General features: G+C 43.8%; 1 protein-coding gene across 1 annotated transcript in view; it reads left to right on the top strand.

Annotated features, from left to right (window-relative positions):
• LOC142493904 (L-gulonolactone oxidase-like) overlaps nucleotides 1-16,547 on the top strand; it is a 272,413-nt gene that overhangs the window by 42,469 nt on the left and 213,397 nt on the right. The window lies entirely within an intron of this gene.

The raw sequence follows: 16,547 nt of genomic DNA, 5'->3' as shown, positions 1-16,547 counted from the left end.
GTCTCTCTCTGCGTCCCTGTCTCTCTCTGCCTCTCTCTCTTTCTCTGCCTCTCTCTCTCTCTCTGCCTCTCTCTGCCTCTCTCTGCCTCTCTCTCTCTCTCTCTCTCTCTCTCTCTCTCTCTCTCTCTCTCTCTCTCTCTCTCTCATATTACTGCATGCTCATTTGCATGCCTTAGACAGGTCTGCAACCCCAACTTTCACCAATATCACAAAGCACTTCCACTGCAGCAAGGGATTCTGGGAAATCATCTGTTCCTTAGCAGGTCTTAAAATTAGGTAAATACAACCTCAGATGAACAACAACACATGACATATTACACCGTGTCATGATGTATTTAATAAAAATAAATGGATCATCTTCATTACTACATGTTGGGGTGAGTTCTGGACTCTATCATACAGCTATTTGCAATGAGGTACAGCGAAGTGTGTTTTACATCATTTTTTCTGTTGCCTTCAGGATATTCATGCTTCCAGTGGTATATACTGTATCACTCACCCAGTAGTCTATCCACTCCATGATTGAGTCATACAGTATGTGTTTCCTTGTTATTGATGAATATAATACAATATTTCTGTACTATTAGAGCACCCATTATCTTCATATACTGAATTGCCCATCAATCTGGGAAGGGTTATTAGGCCATTTCCAAACAATTTAAAGTCCATCATTCTACAGTGAGAAAGATTTTTTAAAAGTGGAAAACATTCAAGACAGTTGCCAATCTTCCCAGGAGTGGACATCCCAGCAAATTCACCCCAAGGTCAGACTGTGCAATGCTCAGACAAATTGCAAAAAACCCAAGAGTTACATCTCAGACTCTATAGAGCTTAGTTAGCATGTTAAATGCTAAAGTTCATGACAGTACAATTAGAAAACGACTGAACAAGTATGGTTTGTTTGGAAGAGTTGCCAGGAGAAAGCCTCTTCTCTCTAAAAAGAACATGGCAGCACGGCTTAGGTTTGCAAAGTTGCTTCTGAACAAACCACAAGACTTCTGGAACAATGTCCTTTGGACAGACATGACCAAAGGGGAAATGTTTGGCCATAATGCACAGCGCCACGTTTGGCGAAAACCAAACACAGCATATCATCACAATCACCTCATACCAACTGTCAAGCACGGTGGTGGAGGGGTGATGATTTGGGCTTGTTTTACAGCCACAGGACCTGGGAACCTTGCAGTCATTGAGTCGACCATGAACTACATTGTATACCAAAGTATTCTAGAGTCAAATGTGAGGCCATCTGTCCGACAGCTAAAGCTTGGCCGAAATTGGGTCATGCAACAGGACAATGATCCCAAGCACACCAGCAAATCTACAACAGAATGGCCAAAAAAAGAAAAGAATCAAGGCAATGGCCCAGTTGGCAAGAATGTTGGAATGGCCCAGTCAAAGTCCAGACCTCAACCCGATTGAAATGCTGTGGCTGGACCTTAAGAGAGCTGTGCATAAACAAATGCCCACAAACCTCAATGAACTGTAGCAACGTTGTAAAGAAGAGTGGGCCAAAATTCCTTCACAACAATGTGAGAGACTGATAAAGTCATACAGAAAACGATTACTTCAAGTTAATGCTGCTAAAGGTGGTTCTACAAGCTATTGAATCATAAGGTATACTTAGTTTTTCACACATGGCTTCTCCATTCTGGCTTCATTTTTGTTAAATGAATCATGACACGGTGTAATATGTCATGTGTTGTTGTTCATCTGAGGTTGTATTTACCCAAGTTTAAGACCTGCTAAGGAACATGATTGTTATTATGTCCTGATATGTAAAATCATAGAATTCAAATGTCTTTTTCACACAATTGTATATATATACCGTATTATATATATATATATATATATATATATATATATATATATATATATATATATATATATATATATATATATATATTATACGGTATATATATACAATTACATATACATACATATATATATATATATACACACATACATACATACATATATATATATATATATATATATATATATATATATATATATATACTGTATATGTGTGTATATATATATATTTGTATATATATATAATAATTATAGTTTCCATCCACAGGTAATTTGAATAAATATAAATATATATATTTAACCAGGTCCTCCGGTACCACCCCTTCTTACCCTGGTGCTAGTGGGAGCTGCCGGGGCGGCCGCGGCGCGGGGGATTCCCGGAGGTATTGGCTCAGGGCGCCGCCATGTTATGCGCGATTCGCGCATGCGCAGTAGCATGATAGTTGCGGCGGCCCCTAGAGATAGAGTTGCACATGCGCAGTGATACAGGAGAGGCGGCCATTACCAGGGAAGGCTCTGTGTGGGACTACAAGTCCCATGGGCCTCATGGAGTTGGGATACCAGGTGGTCACAGCAGCCAATGGGGTTGTCAAAACTCTCTGCTCTCTGATTCTGAAACATTCTGCGCGCTGGAGAAAACAGGCAGTTGGTGTCAGTTGGTGCTGTGAGTCAAGGGGAGAGGAGGTGCATAGTGCATGGGGTCAGTGACCCACTGCATAGGCCAGAATATTCCCCTAGGCCCCAGCGCAGGTCCTGAGTCACCAGCAGCTTGTGGCACTGCAGGGAACAGCCCTAGATAGGGACTTTACCATTTACTGATAGTAGCAGTCAGGGACACAGCATCTTACTGAGCTACAAGGTGATCTGTAGTTTGGGATCAGACTGCATTGCGGAGTCAAGCCTTGTGAGAGACCTCCATGACAGTGAGGAACTACTCGTGAGAGACGACGCTGGATCTGCGGATCCTTTTCGAAGTATCAGCGACCGGTGCTGGAGCGCCCGGCAGGTATTATTATAAAGTGCACCAACACCGGTACCTACAGGCGCTGATCCCGCCTTGGGGGGGGATTTCTTAGGGACACTAAAGGTTAAGTGACCAAGGGACTGGTCCAGTACATTGGACACGGTGTGGGGTGTACACGGTGGTGGGGAAGGGACACTTGCACAGTGGGTGCACTCTGAACTACTGGTATACAGCTATATCATTCTTATATGTGTATATGTCATTCAAGGTTATAACTGCCATATAAGTGTGTATGTTCGCTAATGTTATTTCATGCATATGTGTTATTAGGACCAAAGTATATATATATATATAGTAAACTGTTACATATACTTGCGGGTTGTTATTATTGTTCTTGTCCAGGTGAATCTCACATCTAGGGGATCCTGGACAAGTGGAGGCGCTGCCATTTGCTATTGTTGCCCCAGGCTCCCAGTTAGCGGAGGCTCAGATCTCGGTGAGCCAGCAGGTATATACAGCATCAGTAGCCTGTCTAGTCAGCAGGAAAGAGGGTTACATATATATATATATAGAGGGTTACATATATACATATACATGAATTATAGTTTCCATCTATATATATATATATATATATATATATATATATATATATATATATATATATATATACTAGCTGAGAGACCCGGCGTTGCCCGGGATGTAATTTTGGGGGGGCGTACGACAGGGTTAGGCTTCCCCCCCCCTTGACAGCTAGGTGGGTGACTGAGTTGACTGAGTGTGTGGGTGACTGGGTGGGTGGGTGACACTTGACTGAGTGGGTGGGTGGGTGACTGAGTGTGTGGGTGGGTGACTTTGGGTCGGTTTGACTTTGGGTCGGTGGGTGGGTGACTTTGGGTCGGTGGGTGGGTGACTTTGGGTCGGTTTGACTTTGGGTCGGTGGGTGTGTGACTTTGGGTCGGTGGGTGGGTGGGTGAGTTGGGTCGGTGGGTGGGTGACTGACTGGGTGGGAGACTGACTGGGTGGGTGAGTGGGAGACTGACTGGGTGGGTGAGTGGGAGACTGACTGGGTGGGTGAGTGGGAGACTGACTGGGTGGGTGAGTGGGAGACTGACTGGGTGGGTGAATGGGTGACTGGGTGGGTGACTGATTGGGTGTGTGAGTGGGTGACTGACTGGGTGGGTGAGTGGGTGACTGACTGGGTGGGTGAGTGAGTGACTGACTGACTGGGTGGGTGAGTGGGTGACTGACTGGGTGGGTGAGTGGGTGACTGACTGGGTGGGTGAGTGGGTGACTGGGTTGGTGAGTGGGTGACTGACTGACTGAATGGGTGACTGGGTGACTGACAGAATGGGTGACTGGGTGACTGAATGGGTGGGTGACTGAGTGGGTGGGTGACTGAGTGAGTGGGTGACTGACTGAGTGGGTGGGTGACTGAGTGAGTGGGTGGGTGACTGAGTGAGTGGGTGGGTGACTGAGTGAGTGGGTGGGTGACTGAGTGAGTGGGTGGGTGACTGAGTGAGTGGGTGGGTGACTGAGTGAGTGGGTGGGTGACTGAGTGAGTGGGTGGGTGACTGAGTGAGTGGGTGGGTGACTGACTGAGTGGGTGGGTGACTGACTGAGTGGGTGGGTGACTGACTGAGTGGGTGGGTGACTGACTGAGTGGGTGGGTGACTGAGTGGGTGGGTGACTGAGTGGGTGGGTGACTGAGTGGGTGGGTGACTGGGTGGGTGGGTGACTGAGTGGGTGGGTGACTGAGTGGGTGACTGGGTGGGTGGGAGACTGAGTGGGTGGGTGGGTGACTGAGTGGGTGGGTGGGTGGTTGACTGAGTGGGTGGGTGGGTGGGTGGGTGACTGAGTGGGTGACTGAGTGGGTGGGTGGGAGACTGAGTGGGTGGGTGGGTGACTGAGCGGGTGGTTGGGTGGATGACTGAGTGGGTGGGTGGGTGGTTGACTGAGTGGGTGGGTGGGTGGGTGGGTGACTGAGTGGGTGGGTGGGTGGGTGACTGAGTGGGTGGGTGACTGATTGGGTGACTGAGTGACTGAGTGGGTGACTGAGTGGGTGACTGAGTGGGTGACTGAGTGGGTGACTGAGTGGGTGACTGAGTGGGTGACTGAGTGGGTGACTGAGTGGGTGACTGGGTGAAAGTGGGTGACTGGGTGAAAGTGACTGGGTGGGTGTGTGGGTGGGTGACTGAGTGAGTGGGTGACTGAGTGAGTGGGTGGGTGACTGAGTGAGTGGGTGGGTGACTAAGTGAGTGGGTGGGTGACTAAGTGAGTGGGTGGGTGACTGAGTGAGTGGGTGGGTGACTAAGTGAGTTTTTTGGGTGACTAAGTGAGTGGGTGGGTGGGTTACTGAGTGGGTGGGTGGGTTACTGAGTGGGTGGGTGACTGAGTGGGTGGGTGACTGAGTGGGTGGGTGACTGAGTGGGTGGGTGACTGACTGGGTGGGTGGGTGACTGAGTGAGTGGGTGGGTGACTGAGTGAGTGGGTGGGTGACTGAGTGAGTGGGTGGGTGACTGAGTGAGTGGGTGGGTGACTGACTGAGTGGGTGGGTGACTGACTGAGTGGGTGGGTGACTGACTGAGTGGGTGGGTGACTGAGTGGGTGGGTGACTGAGTGGGTGGGTGACTGAGTGGGTGGGTGACTGGGTGGGTGGGTGACTGAGTGGGTGGGTGACTGAGTGGGTGACTGAGTGGGTGGGTGGGAGACTGAGTGGGTGGGTGGGTGACTGAGCGGGTGGTTGGGTGGGTGACTGAGTGGGTGGGTGGGTGGTTGACTGAGTGGGTGGGTGGGTGGGTGACTGAGTGGGTGACTGAGTGGGTGGGTGGGAGACTGAGTGGGTGGGTGGGTGACTGAGCGGGTGGTTGGGTGGGTGACTGAGTGGGTGGGTGGGTGGTTGACTGAGTGGGTGGGTGGGTGGGTGACTGAGTGGGTGGGTGGGTGGGTGGGTGGGTGACTGAGTGGGTGGGTGGGTGGGTGACTGAGTGGGTGGGTGACTGAGTGGGTGACTGAGTGACTGAGTGGGTGACTGAGTGGGTGACTGAGTGGGTGACTGAGTGGGTGACTGAGTGGGTGACTGAGTGGGTGACTGGGTGAAAGTGGGTGACTGGGTGAAAGTGACTGGGTGGGTGTGTGGGTGGGTGACTGAGTGAGTGGGTGACTGAGTGAGTGGGTGGGTGACTGAGTGAGTGGGTGGGTGACTAAGTGAGTGGGTGGGTGACTAAGTGAGTGGGTGGGTGACTGAGTGAGTGGGTGGGTGACTAAGTGAGTTTTTTGGGTGACTAAGTGAGTGGGTGGGTGGGTTACTGAGTGGGTGGGTGGGTTACTGGGTGGGTGGTTGACTGAGTGGGTGGGTGACTGAGTGGGTGGGTGACTGAGTGGGTGGGTGACTGACTGGGTGGGTGGGTGAGTGGGTGAAAGTGACTGGGTGGGTGTGTGGGTGACTGGGTGGGTGTGTGGGTGAGTGTGTGGGTGACTGGGTGACAGTGCGTGGGTGGGAGACGGTGGGTGACTTACCTTGACCCCGTGGCATCTGGCTGGGGCAGGAGGTGAGTTCGGGAAGCTGGGGGGGGGGCAAGAGTGGCAGGAGTCCCGCGCCGTGCTTCCCCTCCGTCCGGTAGCGGCGCACGTGAGGGGGAGAGCTGGAGGCCCGGGCCGCGCTTCCCCTCTCCGGTAGCGGCGCACGTGAGGGGGAGAGCAGGAGGCCCGGGCCGCGCTTCCCCTCTCTGGTAGCGGCGCACATGAGGGGGAGAGCAGGAGGGCCGCGCCGCGAGGGGGGAGGAGCCTGGAGTTTGCTGCTGAGCAGGAGGGCCGCGCTTCCCCTCTCCGGGAGCGGCGCACGGTGAGGGTGATGGTGCGGCTGGGGATGTTGCGGAGCGTGGGGATTTGGGTGTGGTGGGGAGGGGGGAGAGAGTGAGGGGAGGGGGGAGAGAGTGAGGGGAGGGGGGAGAGAGTGAGGGGCACCGGGAGAGGAGGGGCACCGGGAGAGGAGGAGGGGGGGAATTTGTGTGGAAGGTGAGCTGCGGTCCAACTGACAGGGGAGAGTGTGTGTGTGTGTGTGTGTCCCTGTGTGTGTGTCCCTGTGTGTGTGTCCCTGTGTGTGTGTCCCTGTGTGTGTGTCCCTGTGTGTGTGTCCCTGTGTGTCCTTTGGCCCGTCACTCCGCCTCAGGCCAATGAGAGGTGTGCGGGGGCGGACCAAGGGACCAATGAGATTTCCCCTAGGGACACCGGACATCCAGGCAGGCATACAGTGCTTTCACTAATATAGTATAATATATATATATATATATATATATATATATATATATATATATATATATATATATATAGATGGAAACTATAATTCAAAGCATTAAATAAAAGCGTAAGATTTAGATGCTTCAAACTAGCTGCTGCATTAAGTTAACCTTTATTATAACAGAAGTATACAACTATTCCGGCAACATCAGTCATGATATCTTTATTGCAGCTTCTTGTGAGCTGTCGGCGTGCTATGCCAATTTATAGCAAGATTTCAGCTGTTCTGGAAATATGTGGTCACGGCTCCAGTCTGAAGGCTTTTCCCCATGGATCTCCTGTCACTTTGTAGTAGCAGTTAAAATGAGATACATGTCATATCAGTATCTGACTTTCCAGGAAAATGTGCTACTTGCTTATCCAAGATGTTTTATGCAATGGGGGGGGAAATAGAGAAGTGATGAAGGAGAAACTTACAAGTATCACTATTTCTTACACAATGGATTGAAGCTCAGATAATATCAGACAGAGATTTAATCAGATATAATACAACAGTAAAAAAAAGGTAAGAAAATGGTAGACTAGATGGGCCACGGATTAATATATTGCTGTAATAAGGACCAGCCAAAATTGCCTATAAAGCCCATGACAGTGACTCTACTGTTTGGACATATTGCAACAAAAATAGTTCAAACTTGTAGCCAGTGATTTAACTAATTTCAAAATAGTAGCTTTCAATATTCCTGAAAAATTTCCCTTTATTATGAACCACTAGAGAGAGTGAAAGGTATAGAACGGTGATCCACAGTACAAATATTGGTATCATTTATGTTTTGTACTCTTATACTATTACAGCCGGCGGTATGTTACTGAATTGTTTAAGAGGAGCCCACACTTGCAAATGCTACTGTACTATCAATGTGAAAATAATACAGACAGTCAGAGCGGGCTTTAACACCATATTTGTTGCGTTTATTGTATTATAATTCCCTTAATGCTATTGTCTTTTTTTGTAAAAAGCTGCCCGCATTGTTGTCGCTTTATAAATAAAAAATATACTTTACATGAATACGGACAGGCACATGCATTTTCTTAAATATCTGTCTCCATTTTACTCTTTTAAAGCTGCATACATGTTTTGTATTTTACTTTAAAAAAACAGAGAGAAAGTTATAATAATAATAATAATAATAATAATAATAATAATAAAGTTATTGATTCCTGACAAATTGAACTTGGAGGGCCATGAATTTGTTCGTTTTGATTCACAGTATGTGCGTAATAATTATCTGTAAAGAAGATGTTAATAATACCACTAGGGAATCAGCTCTGGAAATAATTATTAAAGGAATGATACAATGTTCCTATCCTTTTTGTATATTAGTTTTCAACAACATTACTCCTGTTCCTGCTGCTACACTGGGGCCTATGCATTAAGCTCCGATAAACCACTTATCGCCACCTTATCGCCAAAAAAGCCTACTGTTATTCAGTAAGCCCCGATAAGTCAGCGATAAGAGAGCTTTTTGGCAAAATATTACTTCGGAAAAAAAATCACCAAATGCGCGCAGATAAGCCACTTATCGCCAGGTTTTCAAACTCGTGCTATTCTAGTATTCTACATTGCAATAAATACACCTCCCCTCCCCTAACACATCATCCTTTAAAGTGATGGCACATCCTTCTGAACTAATGTAACTTATCACATGGTACAGCAACCAATGGGATTGTCTTCAATCCCGTTGGCTCTAATACCATGTGATATAGCAATGTGGTTTGAAGGATGTGACGTACCTCCCTTGGAGATAACGTCACATCCTTCACCAAAAAAAAAAGAGGTGGCACATGATACAGTGTCCAATCAGAATGTGATGTCACAGGCCATATTTAAGTCCTTGACACCTCATTTTTACTCAAGAAGCCGACGTGACAACATCGTGTTGTGGATTTAAAATGGGACTTTGTGGATTAACAGGTGAAGAAAGAAGATTACAGAAAACAAAGAAATAATGACAGATGAAGAAAGAAGGTGATAGCACATAAAAGAAAGAAGAATGTTGTTACCTGATCTAGATCTTCAAGGTGGATGCGTTGGATTGTCTTTGACGTCGTGGTAGGAGAGCTTCCTGATACCCCTGGATTCGGAGGGCCAACGCATCTAAGGGTAAGTCAAATATTGAATGTATGTTATTTTTTTTACAGGTTTTTTTATTGTATTTCTTTCTTTTAAAGTTTTTAATTGCCCATTGACTGCAAATGTATTAATCTGTGCCCATTTAGGGTACAGATAAATACAGTGATAGCCAATGCATTTTTTGGCAAATGCTTGGTTTCTATTGAGTGTTATTTTTTCTATTTTTCTGGTTTGTTTGTATTAAATAGTTTGTAATTTGGATGGCTTGTTTTTATGTATTTTTTCGATTGATTAATGTTTTTAATTAATTAATTCTTTTTTTGGCTCCTTGCTTAAATTGATGTGTTGGCTAGTGGTTTTATTAATTAATTGCTTTGTTGGTTACTAGTTAAAAGTATTTAATTGTTTTGTTGGTTAGTGCTTTTATTTATTGAATTGTGGTGTATAGGTGCTTGTGTATGTTTTATTATTATGTATTTTGGGCTTCATGTATTTTTATTCGGGTGACCATTGACTGCTATAGTGGCTTATCATGCCCATATTATATGGGTATGATGTACCATTATGCCAATCAATGGGTAGAGGGGGGTACCACTATGCCAATAGTGGGTCCAGGTTGGGTGGTTAGGCCACCCGGGTGGGTAGCAGGGGAGGGTGGGTTAACCCCCTAATAACTAAAGCGGTTATTAACCACTATGGTGATTAAGGGGTTAGGGGCCATTAGATTGTATTTTTGTATGTATTCTTGCTTGCATCATAGGACATGGCCCTGCAGTATGCTGATAAGGACACCCTTCATGATGGCAGGGGTAAGTAGAAAGGTTTATTTACTTTACTTCTGCTGCCTGGCTAATGGAACGTCCAGAGGAGAATAATCTATTTGACGGATGCCAGTTCTATTTGACCACTATCTATCTGACTTGCCTGCTTGACTGAGGAGCAGACATTGTAGCCCACCTGTGAGAGTACCCTATCGTCCTACAGTAACATCATGCTGGTTTATGCATAAACATGACTAAAAGTCCTTTATTCCTGAACATGTGATACTGACCTTTTATCTGCACCAATATAATATTTTGCATACTACACTATGAGTTGTGCACTTTTTCCTCTTGTTTTTGTCCTTCCATATTTGTGTCAGATTATTTTTTAGGTACTTAATTACTATTTATACACAGTATCCCTACTGACTTTTCTTGCATGCCACATGATTTTTCATATATCTTTTTCGGTAAATCACTTTGTATTTGCACAAATAGCGCCTGGCAGTTATTTGTTTGTTCACATACACATCGATACTAAGCCGCCGACATGTGGGAAGGGGCAGAGGTTAGCTTTAGCCGACCCTCCCTTCCACCAGACACCCAACTAAATGATGGCTCCTAAAAATTGTGGCTGGCTCCTAAGTTTTTAATATTTATGTCCATCACTAAGGGATAGTATTCCTGTTAGTTTGTTGTCTAGATTAATCTCCTGTCTTTCCTCAACTCCATGCCGTGTGGATCCAGATAATACATAGAAAGAAGAGAAGACAGCCCCCAAAAATAGTTCAATCCTACTTATTGAATGTTTATCTTAATAGCAGAGTATTTTCTATGCACTGAAAATATTTTCTATGCACTGAACAAATATAAGTGAAAACTCTGCTTTTTAAGATACTAACTTTAAAAGTAGGATTGCACTATTTTTGTCTTCTTTTCTTCCTATATACAGTACCTCTTCCTATATACCATTTGGATCCACACTGCATGAGAACGAACTAATGGGAGCACCAACCCTTAATGCTACAACCAGGTTTATATACTGTTAGTAGCGATGGGCAACCTCTTCCATGGAATTTGAATCTGCCACGGATTGGCCAGTTCCTTTCATCAGCGGTACCCCACGGATCAGGGGGGGAAAAAATAACCCGTCTTTCTGAGACTCTTACTAAATCCGAAATTGCAAACAGAATTTGAATCCATCAAACTGAATTATTATGAGACAAGTATAAAAATATCAATGTAAAGACAGATTCAGATTTAAATTCAATCCTTTGACGGATTCTTTCAAATCCATGTGGCGGAGATGCACAGAAGTAATCTAATGGCTGATTTCATTCCTTGGATCGGATTTCACTGGGAAAATCCACGGAACGGATTGAGACAGGTGCATTCCTCACCATTGTTTTATTTTTCTAACATATACTGACATACTACACTATACTTGTTATCCGAATAACTATTTGTCATATTCGTGTTATCTCAAGTGTAGCAAAGAAAATCAGTTTGACTCCTTCCGCATTTGTAGGACATACCATTTAGCAGAAATGGGACTATACAAGTATTCTGATTAAACATACTATTTTCATAATTATTCATTTCACTTAGAATCGGTCCCGCACATATAGAAAGAATACAATTCATGTCAGGGGTGAGTAAAGAAGAGGGAGAAGGGCAGGTCCCAGCGTTCTACCAGATACCTAAGCTCCATGCCCAATGATGTCCCACGTTTGATGATGTCATATGTACCTAACACATGTTTTGCTCTTGTAGAGCTTCATTGGGGGTTCTTGGTCTATCCTTTCAGCTTCATCACATTCCCTCTCATTGTCATGACATCACTGTACAGGTCACTTTAATGGATTATAACCCATGAAGAAAATATTTAAGACCTGCGATAGCATTGTTTTGACATTGTTATCTTATAGCAGTTTTGTGCTTCTCATTACTCTCTCATCGCGAGTTATTCATTTGAGTAAGATAGTGGCGCTCGGGCAAAACTATGTGGAAACTCCCATTGAACTGTGTTTTTTTTTATTGCACTTCGAAACTAGTACACTTCAATGAGTGACCCATATTATGTTTCACCCACATAGATTATTCTGCAGAGAAATTAGCTTTATAACTAATAAAGCTCAACCTCATTATAACGCTGTGCTTGGAGCCCAAAAGAATCACATCGCGCTATAAGCGGATCGCATTAGAAATAATGTACAATTGTATGCATTGTACAATAAAGTATTTAAGATACCAATAATCGTGTTGTAAAGTATTCATAAATACGAAAATTGGGAGCCACGCTTGCATTGCGTTATAAGCGGATTCGCGTTGTGACGGATCGCGTTATAACGGGGTTGAGCTGTACTGTACATTTTGAACAATACTTTAAGCAGTCTTCAATCTCATTTTTTCTACCAACTAGGGAACCCCTTATGAATAGGATTTAAGGCATCACCACAATGTACACACAACACAGTGTATAGCCACCAGCCACTTTCCTTAAAGATGATGTCCTCAAGGACATCGTTATACAGTATTACTCCTATCAGATAATGCATGTCAGAAGATCAGCTTATAGAACTGAATTTTGTAACTTTATGTAACTAATATTGATTATTTTTCTGATGGCTGCATAATTATCTAGTTTCATCTAATCATGTTACTCCTTTCTGGATGTTAATGTACTAAAAATGTAACATTGTTTTACAGTGTGTCACATTTTGGATTGGCCTGCTTATTCTGTTGGCACACTAAATCAGTAATTAACTTTCTTATATAAAATGATTATCCATCCAATTAGCTTCTTTTTCTTGTAGCTACTATTATAATTTGACCTTTTATTATATTGTAAATAGCGCATGATGGATGATCCTTCACTATTTAACTATGAGAGCAAAGTATGTCCTACTGTATGTCAGCATGTTTAATCACACGCAGATAATATGAATGTGAGTGTACAGATATACATCACAGCATCATGCTCCATACACCTTTAACAACTGTCCCTTTGTCTTAGGAGCGTCTGTAAGATGCTAAAAAGGTGAATACCACTTAGTAAACAGACCTTTGTGGATCTGGCACTAAGGGCACATAAGGTCACGTCATCAAAAATCTGTAATGGGTATTATGTTGAATGAGGTTAACGTCAATTCACAAGTGAGGGGAAGGGGGGGGGGGGGAGAGCAAATTACATTTTACTAGAGTCCCCAGTGCTATATATATCCCCTTAAACATACCTTTATTCAACACGTGGAGAGACATCTCTCTCTCTCTGTAGAAAACATCCGGACGCGGCTTCAGGTCGGTGTATCAATATCTACACCTCGGCCTCGCGGTTCCATCCAGTTACTGGCGGGCACCCGTTACAGAGTGGAAGAGAGTTCCAAACGTAGGGAGAGTTTAGTGAGAAAGATTTAACATGGGAGAGTGTTGTAGAGCTTAAAAATGCAAAGATGAAATATCCTTGGGAGAGCATAAGAGACGAGTATGGGTATAAGAGGCATGCATATGTTTGAATTTATCTGTGTATTGGTAGCTAGCCATGTATGGCACGTAGTGCTTTAGAAAGTTAAAATATATACATTACAATGTGAGTGGCAATCAGACAATATGGAATGCCTAAAATAATTGGGCAGAATCCTTGTTTAAGTAAAACAAGTCCTTTTGAATAATTTTTTTTATAGTGAATGTGTCTTTCTTGCATTGTATTTGTAAGAGTCTATATGACAGTATATAGCCATGTTGAAGAAGTAATAGTTAAGAACAAAAAAAAGACACACATGCAGTACAAATTTAATTGTACAAATTAGCATTGTTACGGCACCATTACTATACAGGCTACAGGGGCTAAATAAATGGGAAATAAGGGGAGATGTGGTTAAGTACTTATTCGCGGAAAGGTTGGTGGATTTGTAGAATAGGCTCCCAATGGGCTGGTAGGGGCTAAAACAGTAAGGGAATAAAAACATACTTGATAGATATAATATCAATGGACGTCAGAGCGCAAACAGAATCCTCAAGAATGGCCTAAGAAAAGAAATAAACAATAGTGCAATACAGTACAATGATAGACACTAATATGGGGTATTGGTGGATGTATCACATTCTGGCAGATTAAATCAAGCATGAGGAATAATGGACAGGAGCAAAGAAGCCTTCTTGCAGAATCAGATGTGTCTCCAGGATTCAGTAGCGGACGGCATTAAAGAGAACAGAGAAGCCACATAGTGTAATACAATTTATATTAAAAATAAAAAGATAAACATAAGAAATTTGCACTCACAAAACGGCAATTGACATACACATATAGAACACAAATTGGGTCAAAAATCGAAAAACGCTACAACGTTCTCCTTCCTGGATCCAGTTTTCATGATGCTCTCAGTATTTCCGCAATGACACTTCTGGGTTGTCGTCCAAACCAGGTCTACAGGAGTGACGCTAGTAGCCTTACACGTTTCACTCAGACGAGCTTCATCAGGATAGCTCATCTGAGTAAAACACGTAGTGCTACTAGCGTCACTCCTATGGAACTGTTTCTGGACATGCTCTGAGGAATGGGGGTGATCTGTGTGTGTTCCTGTCCTGCACGCGGGTTTTGACGGCAACCCAGAAGTCCCAGCCACACTGAGGGAGTCTTCAAAGCAGGAACCAGGAAGGAGAACAATGCAGCGTTTTGCTATTTTTGACCTAGTTTGTGGTGTAAATGTGCATGTCAAATGCAATTTTGTGAGTGCAAATTTCTCATGTTTATATTTTTAATATAAATTGTTTTACACAATGGGGCTTCTCTGTTCTCTTTAATGCCGTCCGCCACTGGAACCTGGAGACACATCTAATTCTGCAAGAACACTTCTTTGCTCCTGTCCAGTATTCTACACGCTTGATTTCATCTCAGTGTGTTACATCCAGCAATCCCCCATATCTGCGCCCATCAGTTTGCAGTATTGCAGTATTGTTTCTCTCTTTTATATGTCATTCTTGAAGATTCTGCTTGAGCTCTAACATCAATTGCCATTATTTTGTGGGGGATTAGGGAAAACTCCTCTTGAAGGATCAGCACCAATTCCTCTTGAAAGATACAGTAGGGCCCCGCTTTACAGCGCTCCACTCATACAGCGTTTCCCAATGTATACCCATATTCATTAGGTTTGACGCTTGTTCAGTTGTTCCGGCGAGTTTCAGCATGAAGCGCTCAGCAGCTGAGTATCCGGCTGTCACAAAGCAACAGTTTTAGCGCGTGCGCAACTCCTTGTCAGATGCCATTTGTCAGCGAAACAGTCGGTTTACAGCTCTGCATCTCTGTTTTCAAAAGGTACAATGCAGTACAGTAGGGCCCCACTTTACGGCGATTTCCACTTTACGGCGGTGCCCTGGAACGGAACCCGCCGTATGTGCCGGGCCCTACTGTATGTATTTGTCATTCCAATCACTTATACTACATTCAATGAGATTACTTTCACTCTGCATGTGCACTTTTTATTTTTTTGAAGTGGTTATTTCCACCTGAAACCTATTTTTCACTGGAATAGGCATAAGGATATCCAAAATACGAAGAAAAATTAGGGTCTGAGGTCTTAAAGGAGATAGGAAAATGAGCAGACACGTTGGCCAAGTAGTTCAATGTTTCTATTTTTCTAACTACAAGTATTGTTATTAAGAAATCAGAGCCTTAAGGATGGAGACGGGTCTTAACTCAAATAGAAACATTGAAAACATTGACTATACCTTTTCCACTAGACTGTGTAAGAGTGTTCCTTCCAGTTACATGAACATGTCATGTATAAATCTGTAGGTTTGCTGCTGCTTTTTTGCCTCTAGTTGTACTAGGTTGAGGTGGGCAATATGCAATACTGATGCAAAGAAAGAACATTACAATAGGGTTGACATGGCTTTTACATGCTTCTAATTGTGGTTTTATTCTCCTTGATAAATCGGGTGCTGATTCTCTACAGGTTTATGGATTAGGGGTCTCCATTTATACTTAATCCCTGATAAAGCTTCCCCTGGGAACTGAATGTCAGCTTTCTCTGCTATATTTTGTGTCACTACAATTACCCTTATTTGCATCTAGTTATTGGTGAGCTTTCTTGCTTTCTTCCAGTGTAGATGGGTAGAATACGTTTTTGTGCTATTCCGGTGCAGTGTGATTTTTCTTACTTTAACTATGATGAACCTTTTAATCCCTCTACTGGTAATTTTTTTCCAAACTCGTTAATGAGAAGCATTAGTTACTGATAGCCCACTCATAGAAGTTGCAGCTCTGTGCAAAACAACAAAAAACTTTACTCAAACCCACAACTATGACAGGACATTTATTATTCCACCGTCTTATAATTCACATAAAATGTTAAAATGGCATGATATCATCCATTTAGTGACTAGATAGGACTTCAGTGTTTCATTGTTAATAAGAAAACTTTTTAAGGAATCTTGAGCAACAACACAGCAGTTGCGGGTCTAATTAAAGTCCAATTGTGTGACTGAACTTTACTGTACATTCACCTGGAACTTACCCTCTGTCTTCTGGTTTGTGATGAAACGTCAGGCCACCGGTTCCCAAAAGAGAAAGGTCATCGGTAAACGGAGTCCTCACCAAGACTCTGCCAGTCAGGATAGTGCCTCGGTCCAACCGACC

Source organism: Ascaphus truei, chromosome 4 (genome assembly GCF_040206685.1).
Source record: "Ascaphus truei isolate aAscTru1 chromosome 4, aAscTru1.hap1, whole genome shotgun sequence".
In the NCBI taxonomy this organism is placed as follows: domain Eukaryota; kingdom Metazoa; phylum Chordata; class Amphibia; order Anura; family Ascaphidae; genus Ascaphus; species Ascaphus truei.
The sequence above is the reverse complement of the archived record's forward strand: the minus strand, read 5'-3'. Positions and strand labels throughout refer to the sequence as shown.